This window comes from Canis lupus, chromosome 37, assembly GCF_011100685.1.
Source record: "Canis lupus familiaris isolate Mischka breed German Shepherd chromosome 37, alternate assembly UU_Cfam_GSD_1.0, whole genome shotgun sequence".
Lineage (NCBI taxonomy): Eukaryota > Metazoa > Chordata > Mammalia > Carnivora > Canidae > Canis > Canis lupus.
Genome location: NC_049258.1, coordinates 20,327,553 through 20,354,368, shown reverse-complemented (window position 1 = coordinate 20,354,368; position 26,816 = coordinate 20,327,553). Strand labels below are relative to the sequence as shown.

At 37.3% G+C, this 26,816-nt stretch overlaps 1 long non-coding RNA gene across 1 annotated transcript in view; it reads left to right on the top strand.

Moving 5' to 3' along the window:
- LOC119867898 overlaps positions 1 to 26,816 on the top strand; it is a 41,288-nt gene that overhangs the window by 4,290 nt on the left and 10,182 nt on the right. Inside the window, exon 2 of the long non-coding RNA XR_005384970.1 lies at positions 5,933 to 6,091. This is a non-coding gene — a long non-coding RNA (uncharacterized LOC119867898). The remainder of the gene's footprint in view (positions 1 to 5,932; positions 6,092 to 26,816) is intronic.

Sequence of the window (26,816 nt, the reverse complement as noted above, 5' to 3'; positions counted from 1 at the left end):
CACTTCTGAAAATTCTCCTTTAGTTACCTATAGTCAAAGGAATTTGTCCCCTTCACTATCAAACACTAGTCCAGCTGGTCCACTTCTTGTCTTAGAGACTTTTCACTAGACCTCATTTTTGTTTTGTTGTGGTTTAACCTACAGTAAGTTCTTGTATGACCATAGAACAAGGGACAAGTTTAAATAAAATTATTCACTGTCAGATGATTCTGTCTTCCAATTCACTGAAAACTCTAAAAGTACAGTTTAAATAGGGTAGCAGGGGGGTGCCTGGGTGGTGTAGTCAGTTAAGCATCTGACTCTTGGTTTCAGCTCAGGTCCTCATCTCAGAGTCTTGGGATGGAGTCCCGCCTCCTAGGGCTTAAGATTTTTTTCTTTCTACCTTTTCCCTCAGCACCAACTCCCACCCTCTGCTTAGGCACACATGCGCATTCTCTCTCTCTCCTCCCACCTTAAATAAATAAAGTAGTAGGACTGGGAACAAAATTTTGTTAGTTCCTGGATATCACAGTCTTTCTACAAAGTCTTTAAATAAATGTAACTTAAAATCCCCTCCTTAGAAAATACTTTTTAGAAAACTAGCCAGTTTCATAAGTAAAATGAGAGTTTAAAAAACCAAAACAAAACAGCTATACTGGAGCAAGTTAGAAGATGAGTTAGAAGGAAACAAAGCTAGAAAGGAAAACTTCTAGATGGGGTCTGGGGATAAATTTGCTTTAAGAAATAAAAAAAAAAAAACTGAGGAAATAGTTTAGGCAAGGAGACTCTGGAAGTGGGATGATCAGTTGGACTTTCACTCAGCCACTTGGGCATGAGAAAGTGAGCATATGGATTAACAATGAGAATAGAGAAGAGAAACATACTTGAAAGGTATTCTGAGTGAAAAAAAAACCCGGCCAGTTTATGGTGATTTATTGGATAAGGGGAAGTAAGATGGGCTTATGTCAAAGATGAAGTTCAAGTCTGAGCAACAATGAGAAGAATGGTGGAAGTGACATAATGTAGCTGGGAATGGAAAGGTAATAGGGAATGTCACAGAAGTACAAAAAGTTCAAATCTTGAAGAAATGGAATTTCCAAATATCTGTCTCTTGGCAGAGCTAGAGGCCTGGCACTCAAAGGAGAAGCTGGGGCTAGTGGTTCTCCTTTTTTATTAAGAGACTTTAGCAAAAAAGGGTTTATGGAAGTCATGAAAATGTATCTAGAACTAAAGCCAGTCATGTTTAGAGAGAAAAGCTCATGTGAATAGTAGTACTTACAGGAATAGGCACGGTTGGGGAATTTAAAAATGAAGAACAACAACAAAGTTGGAAGGCTAACACTGCCTAATGTCAAGATTTATTATAAAGCTACAGTAATGAAAACAGAGATGTTGGTATAGCAATAGACAACCCAATGGAATGAAATTTTAAAAGCCAAACACATATGAACAACTGACTTTTGACACAGTTTTCAAGGGCAATTCAATGGTGGAAGGCTAGTCTTTTCAACAAATTATGGTAAAACTACTGGATATCCAAATACCATAACGTGAAAATGGATTCATATTTCATAATATATACAGAAATTAATTTAAAATAGATCACAGCCTAAATGTAAGACTTAAAACTAAATTTCTAAAGTGAAATGTAAAATTTTTGTGATCTTGGGTAAGGCAAAGATTTCTTAGATATGACCACAAAAACAAAGATAAAATTGTTGGATTTTGTCAAAATTTAAAACTTTTTGAAAGATACTGTTAAAAAGAAAGTCACAGACTGGATGAAAAAATACTTGAAAATCATATCTGCTAAAGGACCTGTACCCAAAATAAATAAAGAATTCTCAAAGTCAACAAAGGAAACATCCAATTTAAAAATTGGCAAAAAAGATGGAAGACACTTCACCAAAGAAAATATACAGATGGGAAACACATTTTTAAAATGTTCAGTATCATTAGATATTAGATAAATACAAATTAAAGCCATAATAAGAAAAAATTGAACATCTATTAGAATAACTAAAATTAAAATACTGAACATACCCAGCATTAGGAAGGATTTGGAAGAACTGAAACTCTCATACATGTTGGTGAGAATGTAAAGTGTACAGCGTCTTGGAAATCAGTTTACCAGTTTTTTAAAAAGCTAAATATACTACTGTGTGATTTATGCATTTTACTCTTATTTATCCCATAGAAATGAAAGCATATGTTCAGAAGAAAAGCTATATACAAATGTTCATAGAAACTTTATATGCAATAGCCAAAAACTGGAAATAATTCAAATGTCTATCAAAGAGTAAATAGAACTGAAACGAGTAGACAAATTCTAGTGTATTTATACAACGAATTCAAACTTGACAATAAAAAGAAATAAACTACTGATATATGTAATAGCAGTTCAGAGTCACTGTGCAAAGTGATAAAAGCCAGACCAAAAAACAATGAATAGTGAGTCGTTTGATTTATAAAAATTCTAGAAAATGAAAACTAATCGATAGTGGCAGAAACCAGATTAGTGGTTGCTTGGGGATGAAGTGGGAGGCAGTTGGAGAGGGAGGAAAGTGTGATTACAAAGGGTCATGGGGAAGCATTTGGGGTGATGGTTTATTATCTTGATTGTAGTGATGGTTTCACGGTGTTTAGGAGTATCAAAACGTCAAGCTGTGTGCTTTAAATATGGTTCATTTATTATATGTCAATTACATCTCAAGAAAGCTGCTAAGTAAGATGAATAAACTCATTAAGTCACTATTACATAGAAGCCCTAAACCAGGAGAAAATAAATAAAAGTACAAAGGGAAAACTAGGAACAGAAGCTACTGAAAGTTGTAGGAAGAGACTAAGAATGAAACCAATGTTTCAAGGAGTGGAGTAGTTAAAATAATATGGCACAGAGATACCCAGAGGGAAGCCTGTCCAATATATTTGGCAAAACAAAACAAAACAAAACACTGAACCTCCATGAAAAGGTAGTGGGGTGGGAGCCGGAATGTTGGAGGCTTCAGGGAGATTGTCTGAAACAAAGGTGAGGCAGCACATGGAATCCACTTGTTTCAAAAGATTGGCAATGAGAATGAGAGAAGTAAGATGGTAGCTAGAGGGGACAGGAGAACAAACTAAAGGTTTTTGGGTGAAGTTTGAAGGCAGAAAAAAATAAAAGTGGAATGAAGAAGAAACTGAAGATTCTAGAGATGAAGATAAAACATGTAGAAACAAGTTTCTTGAGGAATTTGGAAGTGATGGGATCTAAGGCCCAGGTGCCAGAATGAGCCCTGGAAAGGAGAAATCTGTAATTGTTAATTCCTAGACTGTCTCCCAAGACCATATGGGCTACAGAGTACCTAAGTGGGTTACTTCAAACTTTGAGAAGTTATTCTTTTGTCAGAAGTTTTTTTTTTTTTAGAAAACTTGGATGACTAGACATTCTGACATTTCTTAAAACTGATCTTGATACAAGACGACATCATATTAATCATCACCTCTGACCCCCAAATTGTGACCTTTCCAGGCTGTAATCAGCTGACCACAGCCCATAGGTCGTTGTCCCAAATGACATAATAGCACTTCTGCTTCATTAACCTCAGTGTCTTGCTGCTTCAGGAAGATTATTCTGAGTCAGATGCTTAAGATGGAACAAAGGGCAGGAGAAGAGTTGGGGGTAAGCTGTGGATTGTGTGTCCAAGATAATAGGGAAATCCTCGTAGAGAAAAAACAACCGGAACTGGAAGGCTGAAAGGCACTGCCAAGGTTTCCAGAATAGTAGAAAGGATAGAAGCTTCAGAACTAGACAGACTTGGTCTCAGTCCAGGCTCTTCCTCCTGTCTATGCTGTGAGGCCGGGGGTAAATGTGTCTACTTCCATTAGTGTCTGTTGCTTCATGTATGAAGTGGGTATTTTGTTTACCTCACATCCTAGTTCAAAGAATTAAATAACTTGATGTTTTAAATATGTAGTAGAAAATAGGCAAACACTACAGGGTCACTATGTTTCCTATTATTATATAGTAAGTGTTCTTAACCCATAAAAAAATGCCCCAAGTGGTCTTATTTTCATCATTTGTTTACCATGGATGGTTAATTAATGCCTGTTGGAACTGAAGTGATGATGTAGCAGTCCTCTCTGCACAAGAGTGGTAAACTGTCTAAAGGTAAAATAACACATCGGCATGCAAGGATGAAGTAAAAATGCAAAAAACTGCCCTTTCTCCATGTCACCATGTTGCTTTCTTTCTTGGTACAAACTGGGACTTAATACAACCATTCTCTTCCTCTTATCACAACTGAAGGCCTGCAATGAGGAGACAGTGAGTGACTTTGAGAGGTCTCATGAGTCTAGAAAACTGATCCCCACAGAGGAGTAGAATCCGTGAAGATCTTGATGTGTTGGAAGTCCACGAAATATGGCCCACGTTCCAACAGATGTGCAGACTTTTGAATTTCTGAGTATAGATCCTTATCCAGAAGTGAAGCAAAGGAACTCAACTATCCACTGGGATGAAAGCAATATTTCTTTAAAGCAAGTTAATTCTTTAAATGCATACCGCATCGTACCTTGAACCTACTCTAATTATAGTATCAAGCCCACTGCTGAATTACAGCTTTTTGATAGAATTAAACTGTGCCTTTTTAGAACAACTTGTAGTGTATTTCAGGCATTCCCTGGCAATTTAAAGGATCTAGAATTTGTAGACTAAATGTATACTCCATTTATCAAGGCAAAAGAAACATTTTTTTTTTTAATGATAAATGCTTAGAACAAATGCATACACACTCAGTAACGAATCTTTACTGGAAGTGCAAATATGTGGAACTAACACATCATGATGACCTTAATCATTGGCGTTTAAGGGCAGGTCAGCTTGTCTCCAGTTTTAAGGCACAATCAGGAATTAGTTCAAGTATAAAAATGGAATGTGGTCTTGGTGATCAGGATACATTTGCTAAAATTAGCACACCCCTTGCCCATCTGATCCCGCTGGTGGCAGTTCCCTGCATACTGAGTCCTATGACTTAAGAGCTATAAAGGGTCTGGCATGAGCTTTTCCCTCCTCTATATCATGGCTGGAATTAGTTGATAACCCAATCCTGGGCTTTGGGTTTGGCTCTAAGCACCATTAAGTCAAGTCATATCACTGCTAGAAGATCTGCCACAATTTTTTTTTTTTTTTCCAATTTGCTGGGTCTTTGGAAATCACATGATTGGACAGACTACCACTGAAGCACATATTTTGAGTTAAATCCTGCATGAGTCAAAACCTACAAAAACTGTCCTGACTTGAACTGTACTAATTGTGTGAAGTTAACATTGCAAAGGTAGTTTTACGGATTTGACACGTTTAATGATATACATTACAGTGCTACATGGTAATTAGGCATAAATGGTAAATAATTAAATAAATGGTAAATAATTAATATATATGGCAGAAATTAGTAGATGTTTTACACAGCCAAGTCAAGTTCAAATCCGTCTTTTTCTTCTTGCTTCGCTACTTTCCGATTTTCTATGAACATCATTGACAGCTTTTCTAACACCTTGCCTTAGGAATCAGAATATTATTGTGGTTTTTTTTCCAAATGCAGTGCAAATCATTCATTCATCAATGGTTTGCACTGTTCAACCAACATACACAGACTGCAGAGATGCTTATGATAAAGTTTTAAGGCGGCACTGAATAGCGTTACCTCTGCATCTATGCTCCATCCTCTGCTGCTCCGTGGCCCCGGGTGGCTGAGGTGTGTGGATGCCATCAGTGAGCCTACTCACTCTGACTTTTGGGCAAGCATAAGAGGGAGTGCTGGCGAGTGGTGGCAGGGGGGATCTCAAAGTGGAATGATGCTGGAGACTCAGTGCCACGGATCTCAAAGGTTTCAGCTCTGTCCAGCTACTTCTTCACAAGCATCTTTTGTCTCCAGAATCCCCAATAACCCCTCTTTCTCCGCTGCCTCTGCAGACCTGAGGATTGTGCACAACCTGCTTTGACACTGGTGCACCACACTGGCCCTAAGGTTTCCTTCCACCCAGATCATAAAAGGGATGTTGTGCTGTTCTCAAGCTTTCCTAATTTGAATGTGCCATCTGTTTCCTGCTTGGACCCTGACTGATTGAAAAGGTAGGACTTTACCTGTAAGCATAAATTTTGTCATCGGTAACAAAAAAAAAAAAAAATCAAGGTTCTCATAACAGGCCAGTATTTGATTTACTTCTGTTGTATTTTATCAGTCCTGGCATGTGGAATGTAGTAGGTACTGAATATCTACTTGTTGATTGGTTAAATGAAGCTATGTAATATAGAATATTTCCTGAATTATAGTTTCTAACCTCAGTATTATTCCGTAAGACCATTCATGATCAAACTACATGTTGTATATAGTGTAGATAAAAAATTATTTTGCCACATTTCCGGAGAAACCAATAAATAACAACAAGCTCTAGTTTGCTGTCATCCTTATGAATTTAGAAACAATGCATACATTGGACTAAAACTTTGTTTTCCTTCCTCCCTTCTTTCTTTCCTCCCTTCTTTCCTTCCTTTCTTTTGTAGGCTCGATGCCCAGCATGGAGCCCAGTGCAGGGCTTGAACTTACAACTGTGAGAATAAGACCTTAGCTGAGATCAAGAGTCAGACACTTAGACTGAGACACCCACACACCCTAAAACCTTGTCTTCTAAGTTGAGTTTCTTATACTTTAAATTGCCAAAGTTTTACCTTTTCACTTACAGCATAACATTGATATAATTGCTTGGATCACCAAGGTAGCTTTTTCCTTGCACAAAATATATGCTTAATGAATTCAATTAACTGATTATTGAGTACCTTAACATAAGATCATTTGAGCAGTTGTGTGGAGAATGGATTGGACAGGAGAGATTGGAGGCAAGAAGATTAGTTAGGAATCTATTGCAATAGTCCGAGACAAGCTAAATATTTACTGAGCTTTGTTATGGCTTTGCTTTGGACATTTCAGTCCTGCTTAGTTTTGGGGTGGGGCTTATGGAGCAAAGCTGATATTTGAGTTGTTCTGGCAAATTCCTCTGAGTTTCAATGTTTGCATTTCTTTTTCTGTATTACCTTTCCTTTTCTTTGGTCAGCTAAAAAAGAAAAAGTCACCTTCCAGAAATTTCAAGTTCCTCGTAATCTATTTGGGAAGCAAAACATTAACACAGGAAAAGTAATAACCCAATATTAATAAAACAGCAGAGGAGTTTTCAGAGGGTGGCTTGGAAATAATATCTAAGTGAAGGGAATGACAATAAATGTCAGAACTTTATGAGAGTAAGAGGTGACTGTGGGCTGGGTATCTTGGGATATTTTCATGAAGATTTTGGTTTTGAATGATAGAGAGCTAGAGAGAGAAAAGACGACATTCGTGGAAAGCAAAATTCTCAGAAAGGCAGAGTTGCAAGAGAACTCTTATTTTTCTTATCTTTCCTTTAATCCCTCTCCTCTTCAAAGTACAGATCTGAGTTATGAGAGGGTGGGGAAGTATTATGTCTGAATGGGGAAGGCTTTTCTACTTCCTTTTTTTCCCATTCCTCAAGGCTTAGCCAGGCCTGAAATGCTTGTCCAACATGTTGAGTTACTACAGCTTTTCAAGTCTGGCCTAAGTTCATGTTAAAGACCCACATAAACTTCAAACAAGAATGAAAACATATTTTAATTCTAAACCTCATAGGGATGCTACTTCTTTCAGAAATATTGAAAATGGAAGATATCTCACTATTCTTTATATTAGTCTAAAAGTCATGGAGGAAAATTAAAATGCCTCACTTTGAAGGAGAGTTAAAGAAGTTGTCATTTGTTGATCAGTGACAAGTATGGGTTTGAGAGGTTTATATGTATGAGTAGAATTCATTTATTCCTTGCAACAACTTTATGAAGTAGTAGTACAAAAGCACCCCAATTCTATAGACATAAAACTATGGCAAAGAGAGGTAAAGTAACTTGCTTGATGCCCCACAACTGGAAAATACTGGAGCCAGTTATCCAACTGAAGTAGTCTGACTCCCAAGCTTTTGCCACTAACTGCCTTGAAAAGTTATGTAACTGAGCTGGTTCTTTGTGAAATCTGGGAGGTTGAATGAGATAATTTTGACATTTGCCCTCATGTTAAAAATTAAGTATTGGGTTCACGTCGTCAATTCCTAGTCTTCTCATATGACTCAAGTTTGAAACTCTCTGTCCTCACTTCCAAAGGAATTAATTCTCCCTTCATAGAAATTCTGACATTAATTGTTCTGAATGTCTTAAAGAGGATCAGATTCCAGGTCAGTGATGAACAACTCCTAACTCAGTTTTGTAATCTTCCTGACTTTTCCTTGTGATAGAGGACCTGTTTTCAGGATGCCATTAGAAAATCACCCTGCATTATGACAAATCTCAACATGTTAGTAATTAAGAAGCGGCTCCAGTTTTTTCCACTGACGTTAAATGGGTAATCTAAGTTGAGTGAGTCTACTTATTCTCACAAAAGACCAAATGAAGCTATACTCAATGTTGAATTTTTTTAAGTGGCTTATACATTTTTCCAAATTGCTCTAAATGAAAAGGAAAATGGTTCTCCCTTGCACTGGCTCATGACCCGTGCACTGCTACCCTTGTAGGACCAATGCATATTCCACATGTTCCCAGCTGCTTCTATCTGAAGGACGATGGGCACTGTGACAGAGAGAAGAGGGGAGCCCTGGTTTAAAGCAGAATAAACTCCTGCTTGTTCACCAGGAGTTCTGTGTTCCAGTTTTGACTAGAAAAATATCAAGCTACCCTTAAGTCCCATTAGTATCTATACCTCCTGGAAACGGGTGTGCAACAGCCTCTGCATTACCCCCAGTGTGAAAAAGAGCATGGTGATGAGCACAGAATCCTGCCACTCCGTCCATCATAAATGTAAAGAAGGAAGTTTATTCTCAGATCCTATCTCTCAAGTAAAACATAGTATAATAACTGAAATGTCTTAGGAACGAAGCTTGACGTTCCAGAGTTGGATGCAAGTGTTTAAATGCAAAACCTTGGAAGAAAGTAGCACAGGGACAGGAGCACGGCTCACAGAAAAGTGTAAGGGAGAGAAGAAGGGACAGAGACTTTTTAGTTGAGGATCCCAGAAAGAGAAAAGGATAAAACTGGGGATGAGATTTAAAGACAAAGGTTGTGTCCTTAATTATTTTTGTTTACTGAACTAAAAAGATTCCACAAATTTAGTATTTTTGGTCTTAAATAGTAAAAGGAGTCACTGATGGAATCCCTAAGAAGCCCAGGGATTATTCTTCACTGCAGAGTCCAGGTTCCCAACAATAAATATGAAGCACCTAAATTTGGAGAAAAGGTCTCAATATGTTCTCCATTTTATGATATACAATAAATCCTACAACAGTCTACTGGCAAGAACCCTTGAGATGGGGGTGCTTGGAGAACAGGAGGCTCTACCTTCAGGATTTAGCCCCTCAGTATGTTCAAGCAACAGTGCTAACATTATAACCTAGCAGCCTCCAAATATTCTAAACCGCTTCCATCCCCTTTATACTTTCAGGTATATGATTTAGCCTTTAGTATTTAAAAGCATTTAAAGGTGGTTCTTTTCCATTATGTCAGCTCTGAAAAAAATATTTTTGCCCTCCTCCACCTCCAGTTTAGTTAAATATCAATTTAGATGTAAACTCTTTACCACTGCACGGTGCCTGTGGCTCTGCTGGCAGAGGAGCTGCTTGCAGTTGTATTTTGGAAGGTGGCAGGGTACTTCAGCCAGTTTGAAAAACTGACAGTTGTTAGTCTAGAGACTTCTAGGCCATGGATGAATACATTTGGCAGCAATTTTTGACCTTGACCAAAAGACCAAGAAGCACAGTAGGAATATATTGGTAAAATGTAAATTAGTGCTTAATGCTCTTGGAGGAGAGTAGTTTCATCTCTGATAAAGGGGAAACAAACAAAGCAGTATTTAAATTTATTTCATTCAAGGTTGCCACTGGAGGAGAATTCAAGTTCCAACCCAACTAATCAATGAGGATGGATTTAGTTCTCATACCCATATATACTGTTCTAAGTATTTTAAATTGCAGCTAAACAAACAAACAAACAAACAAACAAACAATAAATTGCAGCCAGACTACTAGCGACCTCTAAGGAATTAAATCAGAAATAAAAAATACTTCTGTGCCCACCCTGCAGATGTGGTCTTTCAGCTAATGTTACACGATGAGTATCTTTCTGTTCATCCATTAGCATACTCTAAAGTTCCACTGTGGTCTTCCCTCCAGGAGCTTACTTTCTAGAGATAAAATATAAATAGAGGTCATAGTTGTTTATTTGGCTTTTTTGTTGTTGTTGTCTCTTCAAAGAGAGGACATGTGTTTCAGTTTTCTAAATTGCTAATAGTTCCATCTTGGTGAAAATTCTGCATATTATTCACCAAACAGACCCAAATGGATAACTGAAGAAGAGTTTCCAGTTCAGGGGAAAGAACTTGTTTGCAGTATATATATCACTGGAGAGTCCATCCTCTGTCCTCAGTTAAGACTGGAAAGATTCAGAGTCTAACATACCACCTTTCCCAGTAGTAATGTCAAGCACAAAGAAATTGAGTTAAACTTAAGCATCACATGGATTAGGACAAATACATGTGTGAGGAGTCTAAGGGCAATTCTGTCTTCTACAGAGAAGACATGTTTTTACCCTAACGTTGAAGTTAGTTTTAGTCAATCTGCATGGGGTGGTACTGACATGAATCAACTTTTTCTGAATCTTGAATGATGAGGAAAATGAACAAGTTGGGTGGAGCTCAGATAGGAACAGAAAATACATAGCAGGTACAAGCATGACTTAGACGGGTATCCGTTAATATGAGCTTTAAGGGAGGAGGGGACATATTTGCAACAATTTGTCAACAATTTGCAAATAATGCAGAACAAAAGGTGTAAGTGTACAAATAAGCTGTGTAGAATTAACATTTTTTGTGTTAAGAGAAAAAGAAAGCAGAACTGCTTAATTTCCTGAGACTTCTCAGTTCTTTCTCATCTCTAGAGTAGTTGTCTATCCACCCCAGAATTCTGTATACTAAGGGTGGAGTGTGGGCTTTCTGCTTTGCAGAATCCTGTACTGGGCTTTCTTCTTGACATAGTATTTTGACTCACTATGTGAATTCTGACTAATTGCTAGTATCTCCAGGCCACTGGTTTCCCCCAGCAGCATGGCAAAAGCTCACACACAAAAAATGTTCATGTATGAAAATTTGCGTGAAAGATCGTTCTGAAACGTATTTATGATTTATCAGAATTCTCTATATTAAGAAATGCATTTAGAAGTTTCAGTTTTCACATGGACTTGAAGTCTCTTCATGGCCCTCCTCTGGCCTTTGTTTCCTGCTCTCCTTCCTGGGGGTTAAATTTATGATAATTACATGGAGTGTTGCATTCAGAATTTGAATAGATTTCTGCAAACTCTCCACTGGTTCCTACAGGATAAGCTCATGCTCACATTAACACTATGATGTTTTCACTGATCTGTTTGGTGATTCCAGATTTATTACCCTAATTACGAGCTAATGAGCACAGAGTTTTGCAGGGAAATTTGCATGACTTGCTTAAGTAGGACAAATTATCAGCTTATCCAAGATAAAACATCTCTTGTATTTTGAGACCCTTTAAACTCACTAATAGAGATGCTTATCCTCTAGCCAAGTTAAATCAGCTTCAGAGAAAGACACTGACTGCTACCTTGAAGACAATGGACTTCTACTGCAGTTTTAAGGAGTTTGCTTGGCAGAGTCCAAAAGCCTTTGGAATCCCTTTCAATTAGTGTTCTCTCTTAGTCACTTCTACACACGTTTCCTAATTTCTAAGTCAGAGCAACATGAAGGAAGCTACTGACAAGTCTACTTCCAACCAAAACAGGAGTTTGGGAATAATTTAATGTAAAGAAAATACAGCACACATGCAGACCTTGAAAGATCTGCATTAGATATTAAGCTTCCTTTCTCTTAAAAAAAAAAATAAAGTGCAAATTACCACATGTTAATGTGTTCTTCTTTTGGAACCAGAAAAACAGAGCTGCAGACTTTACTTTCATTTGTATTTTCTGACACAGAAAAATAACTTTGGGATTTGTTTAGGAGTTAGATGGTTATCATTTTAATAAATAAGTTAAAGGCCTTATTTTTAACACCTCCTTCTTTTTTTCCCCCAAGGGTATCTTTCTAGTATTAACTGTTATTTTGAGGATTCTCTGTGAAATGATACAAAGTGTAATAGAAGGGGACCACCACAGTGTTCCTAAGAGATTAAGTAGAAAAGGTGAGTAAGCAAATTAGTCAGCTAAATTAACTAGTTGTTTTAGAAGACATGAGATCTTTAGTGCCATCGCGTTATGCCTCATTAAATCCATTACTTGCTTGACATTGTCATTATTCTACCCACTTCTTTCTGCGCAGTTTTACCGTGTCAGCTTTCATTTTCCCTGTACTTATTTTTTTCCAGCTTAAAGCTATTATATCACCTTCTAGAAGCATTGATTTTTAGTCAGGTGTCACAGATTTCCCCACTCATCATTTCCTTGCAAGCATAACACTGACTGTTGCTGCTCCTGCTGCACCCTTTCATTATTTCAAAATTAATCACTTATTCTTATTGGCCAGTTCTAGCATATTCCTTCCATTAAACTCAATGTTTAATTTTTAAATGTTTTAATCGACAAACACTGAAATAACTTCCCATGAGTGTGCATTGGCAAAAATAAACCATTAAGAAGGCAAGGAAGAGGTAAAGGATACAAGCATTTGTTTTTTAAACAATCAGACATTTGTAGAGCTTCTATTACTGGTCTGGAATTGTAATAGATGATATTGGAGGGGTGACAAAAATATAAGATGTCACCACCCCTACCACTTCAAGTACTTAAAATCTTGCTATGGAAAATAATTTTGAAAGGAGATTTAGAACCTCAACTATAAAGTTCATTGTCTTTATGTTTAGCTTAGTTTTAACTTACCTGGGTTACTTTAAAATTTAGAAAAATTTAGTAACTTAGTAACTGGTGAAGGAGGGTTTTTGTTTGTTTGAACAATTTAAGTAGCAATAATTTTCCAAACTTAAACAAGGAATTGACAGTTTAGAAACAAATCAAAAGCGTGGCCAATTGAAATTTTAGTATAACTCTCACTAGAGGAGCTTATATGCCCATACCCAAAATACAGCATCTCTCTTAAAAATTGGTAAGATAAAAAAAAAATTGGTAGTGCAATAGTGTAAGTTTGTTTATATTTTTTAGTAATCTCTACACTCAAGGTAGGGCTCATACGTATAGCCCTCGGATCAAGAGTCACATGCTCTTCTCATTGAGCCAGCCAGGTGCCCTTGCCTCACTAATTTTTAGGTTATTATTATTTATGAACAAGCTATTTATTTCCTCTATAGAAATAAAAACTAAGATGACCTTTGGAAAATTCCTAGAAAAAGAACTCTTTTACTATAGTATCTGTCTTAACTGGCATTATGGTCATTGCTTTTTAAGAAACAGTAGTATAAATTCACATGACACAGCCACACAAAAGTCATGGCATACACTGGCAATATTTCTAAGAAGGACATAGGAGATATTATAAATATAGCCACCTCATTTTATCACATGTTATACACCTCCAGGTTGAAAGTGATAAAAATGGTAATTTTAGGGAAAAAGAACAGAGGTAAGGGTCAGGATTGTATCATAATCCATCACAACTCAAATATTTTAAAGCTTCTTTTTGACATATGTGATAAAGAATACTTTCAAAAAAAAGAATACTTTTGAAAGCATACAATATCTATTAAAAATACTGTAAGAGAAAATGTTATTTCTCTAAAGCATCAGTGAGGGGGGTAAGATTACAGATGCTAATCAAACCAACCCAAAGGATTATGAAACTGCATGATCCTCACTTGTCAAATCACTTGTCTCTCTTTTTAAAATAATTTCTTCTTTCAGGGTCATTGCCAAATTTTGGTTGAAGTCCACCCTGCTTCCACTTCTCAAAGGCAGGAAGCCTTACTGGAAAGAATGTGAAGGTGATAAGAGTTGTAGTCTGAATACAAATCCTGTATTACTCTCCTTGGGCAGGTAGCAAGCTCATTTCCCACAGTAAAATGTGAATAATTCTAAAGGCCAAATTACCCATATCCTAGGAATGTTGTTAAAATAAAACAAGGTAATGGATTTGAAAGTACACCGAGGGAAAACATTTCATCTAAATGCCAACTGATATTCTATTCTCTCTACAATTTGTGAACTTCTGCTTCCCTGCATTTCCAAATCATGAATTATATGCTTACATATGGTATATTTAAGCTCAATTAAACTTGAAGGCACTATGGGAAATATCATTGAAAAGGTAATAAGATTCTTTATAGTAAAGAAAAACTTAAAGGACTTTTCATCCAACTGCTAAGCATTAATAATGCTTGATCAGATTTTTCAGAAATTTTCTGGAGAGCCATTTTCCTGTTTCAGATGCCATTTGTAGTCTTGCGTATTCTCAACTTCGGGTTTTATTTTTGACTGCATTATATTGGTTGCAGAAATATGCCCTGAAATTCTCAACAGTATATCATTTGATGTTTCCAGACATAACTACAAAGTTTCCATATGTTTTTTCCCCACTGATTGTAACACATAATATAGAATATTTCTGTAAACACCTATTCCTCTGCAGCCCTCCTTTCAGGGAACTTCCAGCTTACACACTTATTACCATCTTATGGATTCTGTTATTTAAATGACAGGCAGTGTATAAAACCTGCTCTACAGGGGCGCCTGGGTGGCTCAGGCGGTTAGGCATCTGCCTTCAGCGCTGGTTGTGATCCCAGGACCCTGGGTCCAGCCCCACAGTTGGGCTCTCAGCTCAGCGGGGGTACCTGCTTCTCCCATCTCCCTCTGTCTGCCTCTCTGCCTGCTTGTGCTCTCTCTTCCTCATTCTCTGTCAAATAAATAAATAAAAGCTTTAAAAGCAAAATGATACAAAACCCTGCTCTACAAATAGTAAAATACCAGAACACCACATACATAGAGACTAGGTTTTTCTCTTATCCTTTTTTAAAATAATTTCACTTAGCAATCTTAGAAATTCTAATTCAATTTGCTCAATCACTGAAGACAGAATGTAATATTGGACAGAAATTGATATGTTCTTTTTTTCTTTTCTTTTTTTTTTTCAGCTACAATACCTGACAGTGTTTGGCAAATGTAGCTCAAATTTAATTTGAAAAATAGCAAACATTTCTTACTCACTTAGCACAACTTGGAATTACTGTCTTATCTAATTCTAGATGCTGCATAAACAGAACCCACGTAAAGGGCTAGAAAAAAGGGTAATTAGTACATTGGCATTTCTCTTCTGGGGTAACAATCTTTAATCTTAATGCAAAGCATCTTAAAGAAAATGCATTTTCGAGTTTTCAATTTGATGCACCTTTGGGAATGTGCATAGTGACCTACACACTTAATATGTGTTTGTGGACTCGAAATTCCTTTATAACTAGTGAAACTTCCATTCAAGATATCTTAAGATAAAGACCTAGTTTTTCCAGTTATGTACAGAAATTTGAGTCTTAAGATTATCTTACATCTATGCTAAAATTGCTCAAGATTCCTAATCGTCCACAATATTTGCTTATCACCCCCTTGGAAATAGGATTAGATAAAAATTGCAGTAATGTCTTAGAACTGTAGCAAATGATTCAAAATACGAGCTTTTCTGTTCTAATATTTCTTCTAAAATCCAACCATGTATGTTTATAGAACTTTCTAGTTACAACAGTATGAGGCTCTTCTTTTGTTAAGTCCTTTCTTTTTTTGTTGTTCTTCAATAACATTGCTAGTCAGATATCTACTTATAGAGCTTAATGATGAACTTGTATAAAAAAAAATCCCTAGATTTCATAATTTTTCTTAAGACCTCCATCCTCATGTCCCTGCCATTTCACACTGGATTTTGTCCTAAATCATTCCTTCAATAAGTGGATGAATATTATATATATAATATGCAGTATTTATTCAAAACAGAAAGGAATGAACTAGAATATCTATATAGGAACAATAACAACTAAATATATAGGAAGGTATATGTAAAGCCCCTTGCCTGGTACCCAACACTGAAGATGCCTAATCATTATTCTGTACTCTCCCTCCTCATCTGTTATAGTTTTTAATAATAAGAGGCATTGCAAGAAATTGAAGTTCCTCTTGAATCAGAAAAAAATAGGATATATTCCATATCATTATTTTGTATGTCATACTTTACTTTTCAAAAATCAGAATAAAATCTGTTCCCAAATATGTAGGGGAGAAGAAGAAAAAGAGGGGAAGAATGCTTCATTTAGTTAACTGTAGACAGAGCCAGCCTTTGACCCCTAGCAGCAGTCTTTTCCTGGTCCCAGAATATTCAGAGATGTCAGGTTTCAGTAAATTCCATTCCCTCATAACATCAGGATTATTGTATGTACTATATTTTGTTATTTTATACCGATTTGGGGCTTACCTACTGTTTTTTGGTTCACCATTCATATTCAAGATCCTCTTCTCTGTAGATATGTTCATCTAAATGCTACTAACTGGTTTCCATTGCTGGAATCCTGTAATTCTCTGAAAATCCTTCAAGTGCCTGAATTGGGTTTTCAGATCATCTATCAACATTCCTATTGCCATACCTAGCAACTGCTCTATTTCTCCCTGTTTCTCCTTTAGCCACATCCTCAACTATATGCATTTCTAAACTTTCTTCAATAGTCAGCTCAAAATCCACTAAGCTTTTCTCATCTTAGTAAAGGCAAATGGAGCCTCTGGGCCATTTTCAGAGATAACATTGCTCACTTGGTTGCAATTAAACCAATGCACCTTTTTACCCTACCTAAATGGAGCTGAGATAGGCTACAAACATGTGAATATAATCACATGTATTTAATTTGACTTTTATCGGATTATCTCAAACATACAGACTTCCCCATAATACATACACTTTAGGCTTCTCCCCACAGCTCAAATGCATGGCTATAAGCCATAAACACTTAGACATATTGTATGTGGGTCATAAATATACCTATATTGACCAGGTACATAGATCCATAGTCAAGATGGCAAACACTGACCTTCTTCTGTTGGTCTACAACTCTCTGATCATCACCACAACTCGCATTAATTTGGTCTTCTATCTTTTGAACAGACTGGTATGGATTGCCAAATGTAGAGAATATGATACTCCGCATTATCGTGTGTACTATATTTTGTTATCCTATGTTGTAGTAGGGGCATTTCTCATCTGGGTTCTGATTATCTTTGGCAAGTGGGGCACTGAAATACAATCCTTGGGAGAATTGCTTTTTATGGTTTTGGCGGGGGGAGGTTATCCTTTTAGTTGCTATTTCTGTACTACGTGGTAGCATTATAGCTTGTAATATTTGGTTTACTTTCTTCATAGCCTTCTCAATCTTTGGTAATAAAGTCAGATCTGCTTGATCACCAGCTTATTAGTTTAGTCAAAGGCATCTTGGCACCAGAGACCAACTTAGGATAAAATTGTAAGTCTAAAGTCTTATTAGAAGATATCACTCAATTCATAGAGAGGCATGTTAGTCACAAGCCACTAATAGAGATGACATCTTGTTACCAGTTTGTCTTTGCACACAAGGCAGTCTCTATATCCGTTGCACACCACAAGAGAAGTGCTTTGAATTCCTGGTTAATTTGTCTAGGTGAGAAGTAATTTGAAATAAGGCGACCTCAAGTGTTCAAATAAACCAACCAAGATGACTGTAGAATTGGGAAATAGACTGCAAAAATGGAGTAATTTTAATGGCATGAAATCCTTGGATAAGATCAAAGAAAGTTCCCTTTTCAGTTGATATCGCTTCTGGGGTGGGAAATGGCACCTTGCTGTGGCCAGTATTTAGTCTGTGCAAGCTTAAGACAATTCTTATCTCTGGTTCCGCAGCATGAAAGCCTTTGAAACAGACTTGGGTTACCCAAGAGAGTGCTGGAACAGAGCAGATGGCAGAGAATAGTGGCAGCCTGGCAGTTGGATAGCTCTAATTAGGAGTATTTCAAGATTATGTATAGATGGCATTAGTCTATAGTAGGAAAGGTGGTTGCAGTTCATGCTTCGGAATTGCAAAATTATTTCTAATATTCTTTAATTATGAAGCCAGAGAATGGTTTATTATTCTTTTTTTTTTAATTTTATTTATTTATTCATGAGAGACACACAGAGAGAGGCAGAGACACACGCAGAGGGAGAAGCAGGCTCCCTGTGGGGAACCCCGATGTGGGACTCGATCCTGGGACTCCAGGATCACGACCTGAGCCCAAGGCAGATGCTCAACCACTGAGCCACCTGGGTGCCCCGGTTTATTATTCTTTGATATAAAATGGGTCCCAATGATTTAGCAAAGTCTCCCTCTCGCCAAATGTAATTCAGAGGTTCACGAATACAAACTTTTTCATTCATTCAGCCAATCGTAGTTCCTAAAAATGTAATTCCTTTACTTTGCAGATTTTACATGCAGTGTCCTAACTACAAAAACAAACAACAACAACAACAACAACAAAAACAAAACCACTCTCCTCCTTGTCTCCATCATAGGTCCATTTTATGCTTTGCAAACTTTTCATATAACTCCAAAATTTTCTGTCCTATTCTTATGTCTTTATTCTTTAAAAATAGACACTGAGCAAACAAATACACACTGATGGCAACTAAGTACCTCTCGCCTGTAAAGATAAAGAACTATATGCAAGAAATTGGAGACACAGAGCTTTAATGAGAGAAGATAATGTCTTCCTTAAAAAAAAAAAAAAAAAGAATAGAAAAAAAGACAATGTGATGTTCATAAAAAATCCACACAATATTAACAAATAATATGGGTGATGTCCATGTCATGGACTTCGATTTCATAAAAGCCTAATGTGTCTTACTTAGATTTCAGAGCTAAAAACGACCTTGGATATCGAGTAGACCCATTTCTTTTTTTTTTTTTTTAATACTTTATTTATTCATGAGAGACACAGAGAGAGAGAGGCAGAGACACAGGCAGTGAGAGAACCAGGCTCCATGCAGGGAGCCCGATGTTGGGACTAGATCCTAGGATCACATCCTGGATCAAAGGCAGGCGCTAAACTGCTGAGCCACCCAGGGATCCCCTCCATTTCTTGACTTTACAAATGAGAGAACTGAGGCTTAGAAATGCCAAGGGATTATCCCCAGGCTACCCAGCTAGTGAGATCTGCCTCCTTATTCTGCTCTCACTTTAGTTTTCTTTCTAAACAACCACAGTATCTTCCGTAGAATAGTGAAAGACTGCAAAGAAATAGTTGTGCTGCAAAGCTATACATATAAGCTGGTCATTTAGGAATGAAAAAGACAAGGATAGGGGCAGCCAGGATGGCTCAGCTGTCTAGTGCCACCTCCAGCCCAGGACCTGATCCTGGAGACCCAGGATCGAGTCCCACGTCAGGCTCCCTGAATGAGCCTGCTTCTCCCTCTGCCTGTGTCTCTGCCTCCTCTCTCTGTCTCTCATGAATAAATAAATAAAAATCTTTAAAAAAAAAAAAAAAGACAAGGATAAAAACAGTAAAATAGAAATTTAGAGGATGTGGATCAGATTTAATAATTTGACCTACATTCTTATTATACCAATCATTTCACTTTTTAAAAGATTATTGTAGAATGTTTTAAAATAAGTAAAACAGACCCATTGTTCTGATTGACCACAATCCTATACAATCAGTTAAAACTCCCTAGGAATGCAGTAGAGAGGCTATGTAGCCAGTTTTCCAATATGATATATATATATATTTTTACATACGATTGCCCCCAAATGATTATTTTTTTACTGCTTATAACCTACTTTAATTCTAGGCCATTTGAAACTTAGGGCTTCATTCTTTACTTTGTAAAGATAATTACACTGTAATCTGTTTTGGGAATCAAGATGGGATACTTAGGAAACAGATGTGTCTCACAGAAAAACTTTTTCACAGCATCTGATAAGGAGGCCACCAATCGCTTTCTTAAGACGTGAAGTAGCTTGGAATCTCTCAATATCACTTAACCATTGACAAATAACCAGGGTAAGGAACACTGGCACATTCCTTATTAACCAACCAGGGCCATGTGGTAATTGGGCTATCATCTGGAAGGGATAGGCATCGAGGATGCCTGAAATGCATGGTCAGGCTTGCTTGCCTGAACAAAACCCCAGTGGAAGACAATGTGTAGTACAGTTCCTTGGATGCTGTGTAAGAAGTTATTAGCCAGCTGAGCAGAGTAAGTGACGTTTGTTTGAGGCAGGGTATGGGCACAGTACCCCAGGCAGTCTGGCTTTCATCTCCTCTAGTACTTGATAAATTCAGCCATCATTTCTCACTACTCCCTTTCATATCTGAAGCAGTCATCTTGAGATAAAATGATTTATTATAAATTTTACATAGTGTTACTTAAAGAGCTTTCCAAAGGAAACAGATCCTCCTGGAAAACTTGGCTAGGTGAAAGGAGGATAACAGCACCAACTCTGCCCTGGCCTGATTGACCTCAACCAGTTGTGGCTTATTTGTGTTTCTGAGACCTTCCTTTGTCCTTTTACATGAGCCCTAATCAAGCTGCAATCTCTTTAGGCAGGACAGAGAGGACACATGGGGAGGCATTTTCCTTACTAAGCTGAGGAAGCTCCAAGGGCAACAAGGAAGAGGCATTGAGCCACCTTCTTTATCCAGAGATCCTAGTCTCCTAGGTAGGGGAAGGTTGAGGTTTCCTCATCCCTGAGAAACGGTGGTAAGGAGAGCGCCCTGGTTCCCAAATGGCTCTGGTTTTTAAATCCCTTGGTTTCTCCCACATCTGGCTGCTTATTCAGGTCAAAATTAGGGAATCAATTGTAAGGAATCATCTAGTGCAATGGAGTCTAGAGGAGGAATGATACATGCATACACCAACAAGTGAGGGCTGTTTGGTCCCTCAGGGTCAGTCAGCCTTTTGATTTCCTTTGTGCTTTACTCAGGAACATAAGTAGGGCATGTGACTAGGACAAGGAGGTTACCGTTTGAAGGTGGTAATGGAATGGGTTACATTTGTTCCATTTCCTATGCTCTTTACATTCACGAGATGATTATCATGCAAACGGATTTGTGCTGTTCCATTTCCTGTTCTTGTTACAACCTTTATCACGACAAGAAGGTACAAGGTCTTCACGCCTGGTGTTATATTTAACTGTTTTCAATAACTGCTGTGTAGTGTGACTTTTCTTCCCACATCATATTGTCTGTGCAGAAAATAAAGGTAGTGCTGCCCAGGTATTTGAAGGATGTATACACCAGGCTGTCTCGAGGCTCTGAAATATCAGGGTAGGGAAACACATCCTCTTCATTCGGTATCACCCACCTCACCAATGGGGAACTCTCACAAGAGGCTCTGACTTGCTACAGGACCCTCCACATTGACTTCAGATGCCCACTTTTCCTATCTTTGGCTCTTTATAGCCCAAATGACACTCCTAGTGACAGTCAGTATGTATAACTTAAGGGGCAAGGCAGTGCAGTTTCCAATTATCATCAAAGAATTTTCTCAGCATTACCATGCTGAGACTTCAGGCTGTTGATAGGGATTAGATCAAAAATAGAACATGGTATAATAAGAACCTTTGCTTCCTGGCATGGACTAGAATCAGAATAGCTAATGGTACAACACTTTCAAGCTCTTTTCTCTTTCTTGCTCTTTTTTAAAGCAGGTGTAGTTCTTGTGAAGCTGCTGAATTGACAGCCCAGGATACTATGGATAGAAAAATGATAAGCTTTCCTTTTCTGCTTTTCCCAGTATACCTTCGGCCTGCCCTGGAGGGAATGTCTCAAGGAGGGAGAAGTTAGTTCATTTTCCAGATACTTTTAATCTTTGAATTCAGGGGTAGGAGTATTATCCAAGCTGCTTATTATGAAGAAAGTATCAGATGTGGCTATGTTTTCCCTAAGACCAAAGCTGGAATCGACAAATGATTTCAGAGGCAACAGCAAAACCACCCAGCTAGAGACAGTTTTGAAATCATTTGTGTCTTCTCATAAGTGAACTCCTGAGTGTTCCAAGTGAGTTTTGCAATGCATTGTTTGTGGTTGAAGTTTCAAGAACTCAACATTTAGAGAAAGATAGGGTAGAGCATTTGCTTTCTAACCAGCACATATGAAGAATGTAGTCATTACTACTGATGACCTGGCTGTTATTTCTTGATGGCAGGGTTCAGAGCAATGAAGCTCAGTAGGAACACCCAAAGACTTCAGCCATAGGTTGAGGTATGGTGGGGTATCCAAAGTCTTCCAAAACTTGATCGAATAGAGGGAAGACCTTCTACCCCTGTATTATCCAGGACTTATATTCATAACCTTTGTGGTGAGGGTCAGTCGATGCATGTTAAGGGAGTGCTAAAATTCCCAAGATTCTATATAATTTTTTAGGAGCATGGAATTTTTTTTCTTCACAGTGTATCTTCCTAGTTTTTATTTTCACAGAGATCTGTGACATCTCGCATATTAAGAGCCACCACTTTAGATGATCAGGTTTAATTCCTCACTTTTCTCCAGTTCTGGAGAAACTGAACTGTCATCAGTCCAACTCAGAAAACACTTAGAGAGAAAAGGCAATAGATCACTAATACAATAGTGTCTTCTTAAAAGTAAACTTCTAGGGCACATCCACAATAACATACATATTTGTGTACAATCACCACTCATTTTAAGGAAAGAAAGGATTTGCTTAATGAACATTTTCATTTTAAAAAACATAAAACTAAGAAAAATATCATCCAACTTATAAAGAATGAAAGTCTATTATCGAATATAATGATTCCCTCTGAGAAATAATCTATGAGTGCCAATACAAACATAACTACATTGCTTGCTCTAATTAAGAGAGAGAGAGAAGCTAAAGAGAGCAGCTCCTCCTTTTCCACCTAATATTGTTCTGAGGAGTTCATAAGGTCAGGAACTTGACACTGGTTTCGAGTGGAAGCCAGTCAAGCAGGATTTCTTTGCCCTCTGGACAAATGGTTGGCCTACTTCAGGAATTCTGAATAATTATTGCTGTTCTCTTCAGCCAGGAGAAGTTTACCTTTCACAAAAAGAGTTTGTGGTATTAATTTAACCTGTTGCCTGAATGCACGGGATCAGTTTTGCTCTGCAGAGTTATTGTTTCTAATTTACCAGTCTGAGACCTATTTTATCTCTTTCCTTGGGTCTTCATGTAAATGAAGCACTCATGGTGTTGCTGAGAGCTTGACATAATGCCCAGCCCCCTGTATTTTCTGGAAGGAAATCTCCTCACAAATATAAAGTAGTTAAAGGAGCATATTGCTGATCCAAGTGTGTGCAATGTCAATTGCACAGAGGTAGCACTTCTGTGCCTGCAACCGTGACACCTAAGAGTTTTTTGGCCCTATTTCCTCCCCTAAAACTACTTCTAGTAATTCCCATACAGATAGCCTGATAGTAGCTGAACAAACTATAGCAACACCGAGAGTAAGGAGTCTGTCATCTGTATTGTGATCATTATTGTGTTAAAAAACAAACAACAAAAAAAACAAAACAACAAGCAGTTGAATAAAATCTTCCATAGTCAGGCTCTTAAAATTATCATGTATTTGGTTTGAAGAGGACATGATACTGGCAACCACTGGCCAAGACTGCCAACAGCTCTCTTGTCATCAGAAAAGCAAGGTTCCCTTCATTTTTAACTCCCTCTTATTATTCCTTGGTGATTTCTCTTGTTTTGGAATCATTCTCTGCCATACATAACAAGTACTATTAATCATATGGGATTAACCATCTAAATTCCCAGGGAACAGAGTGGCTGTGAATATTTTTGTATAGCTGCTATATTATTGCTTATAAAAGCATAAGCTGCCTCAGATTACTAATTTTTGCCAAGAATCCACAAGCAAATGATACCTCAAGAATTACTTCTAATGGGAAGCCCATTATCTCTGAGAGAGAATAGATAATATTATTTCACAAGAACTATATGGACTTAAAAATGTATATATGTGTATATATACTTTGATCTAATATAGAAAAATCTTGTCTGTTTTTTGGTAATCTGAAGGTCTTTCAATTTTGATATGTGTGTCTCATAACATCAGTTCAAGGCACTTCGTTTTTCAGCCCAATAAAAAAACACATAGTACAAATCCCTAACTTTTTTCTTTTTTCTTTTTTTTTTTTTTTTTTTTGCAGCCTATGCCATTGACCTTGTATCCAATCAGTTAGGCAGGCAACAAGATTAGTGCTTTGCACGGAATTAGTCTCAATTTGTTTGACTTTTATTTGAGTGCTTTATCATTTTAGTATCAAAATGGGTTTTCTATATTTTTTTTAATAACAATTAAGTTGAGTGACCTCTTACACAATTTGCCTTGGTGTCTGGTCATTGAAACTTTTCAGTTGCACCTTTATATCATCATCTCACAGACACAGAGAGAAAAAAAAGCTTTTGATGACATTTACTTATTTACCAATTGTTTTTGCACTCCTTAGATAAATTTAAAATACAAGAAACACCAAGTTAATATTTGATTAGGTGATTTGGCTAGATGTTTGAGATGTGATAATTAAGTTTGTGGGTATGTTCTACCTCAGAATTTTGTTTCTCATAGCCTGTGTGTTAGGCCACATGGATTCAGGTGAGGAAAGCTGATTTATACACCTTCAATCTGCTTGTTCAAGAGTATCCAGAATTTTTAAAAATACTTTTAACCTGTAGAAACAACACTTAATATGAACTCTGCCCTCTTAAGTATCATATAGTTTTGTTGACTATAGATCCTATACTGTACAGATCTCCAGATATTTGTTTTATGTAATAGACACTTTATACCCACTGAAAAGCAATTCCTTTTTTCTTCTTCTTTCCTGCCCCTGGCAGCCACTGTTCTACTCTGTTTCTATAAGTTTGACTATTAAGGATTTCTCATATAAGTGGAATCATAAAGTATTTAACCTTCTGTGACTGGATTATTTCATTTAGAATAATGTCCTCAAGTTCACCTGTGTTGTCCCATGTGGCAGGATTTCCTTCTTTAAGGCTGAATAATATTCCAATGTATAAACTACCTTTTGTCAACTCATCTGTTGATGGTCATTTAGGTTATTTTTGCAGATTGACTATCATGAATAATGCTGCAATGCATACAGGAGTACAAATATCTTTTGGAGATTTTTATTTTCACTATTTTGGAGAACTGAGTTTTAATTTTTCGAAGAAACTCCATACTGTTTTCCACAGTAGCTGCACCATTTTTACATTCCTACCAATAGTATACAAGGGTTCCAATTTCTCCACATCTTTGTCAACACTTTTATTTTTGATAATAGCCATTCTAACAAGTATGTGGTAATATCTCATTGTGGCTTTGATTTGCATTCCCTAATTAGTGATACTGAACATATTTTACACACTTGTTGGCCATTTATATCTTTTTTGGAGGACTACATTCAGGTCCTTTAACCTCCCCCCGTCCCCTTTTTTTTTTTTTTTTTTGCTATTGAGTTGTAGGAGTTGAATGCCCAGATTTGATATTCAATGAGGTATCGCCTAGGATAAAAGTAATTAAAAATACTTTTAGTGGTACCATTTAAATGCTGGGATAGACTGCTTTTGTACAAGATGTTAGCGTTAGAGGCATCAACAAGACAAAGTTCAGTCGCATTCTACCTTATAAATTGTAAGTTGTTGTGTTATCTGTTCTACTTTGATTCCCATCAGCATACAAATATTACAAGCCTATATACAAAACAGATAACTCTAATGTCATGGCCATGGAGGTTTGCCACTAAGGTCTGTCTTTTAAAAAGGTCTTACTGAAAAAAAAAATGTCTTACTGATCAGCTATAAACAGCTCAGTTAGCTGACAGCCTCCAGCCACAGCACCTTTTGGGATCCACTACAACACTTTGCCAAGGCAAGGCTCTTCCCAGATAACCCTACCCAATGACTAAGCATGACAAGCTCCTAAATCCTTGTCATTCTGTCTCATGAAGGACTCTGTGGGCAACTTTCTGACTGAGCTCCACAACTAGGCTAGCTGAGGCTTCCTCAGAGCTGCACCACAGTCTCTTCCCACCTAATCCTGCTTTTCTTTCCCTCTTCTTCCACAGGAATGGGAACTGTATCAGTATTTAGAGGCTTTCCCCACCTATCTGTTCCCTCCCCATTATCCTTTAGAGACCTTATCCGGATAAACCTCTAGCACTTCTATCTTCACCTTGTGGTCTGCGTCCCAGACCACCTAACCACCTCCCCTGTGTCCCAAATCCCTTTCTAGCTGAAGCCTTTCTGCTTTGCAATAGAACTTTGCATAAGAAACATCTAACACTGTGGTTTCTGCTTCCTACTTCCTGCTTTCTGGTTAAGCCCCATCTATTCGTCTTCTATTACCAATGTTCCACTGAACAAGCTATCTCCACTGAAACAACTTAACTCCACTTTACAAATTCAAAGTATACTTTCCTGTCATCTTGTCTCCCAGTGACATCTGACATATACATATTTTTAAAGAGGGTAGAAAGCTACTTTTCATTTGTAAGTCAGAGAGTCAATATCAGGTCCTAGTTAAGAATATGGTCTTTTTTGAATTAGATAGCTTTGAGTCCTAAATCTATGACTTATGAGCTGTATGAACTTGGGTAAAATGATAACTTACTGTGCCTCGGTTTCCCTGTCTATAAATAGGTAATAACAGCACCTATCTCTTGAAATTGAGGATTAAATTAGGTTAAGGCAATTAAAGCAGTATTTGGCACAGGAATTGCTAGTAGTCATTCTTATTTAAAGACACTCTTCTTGTTTTTC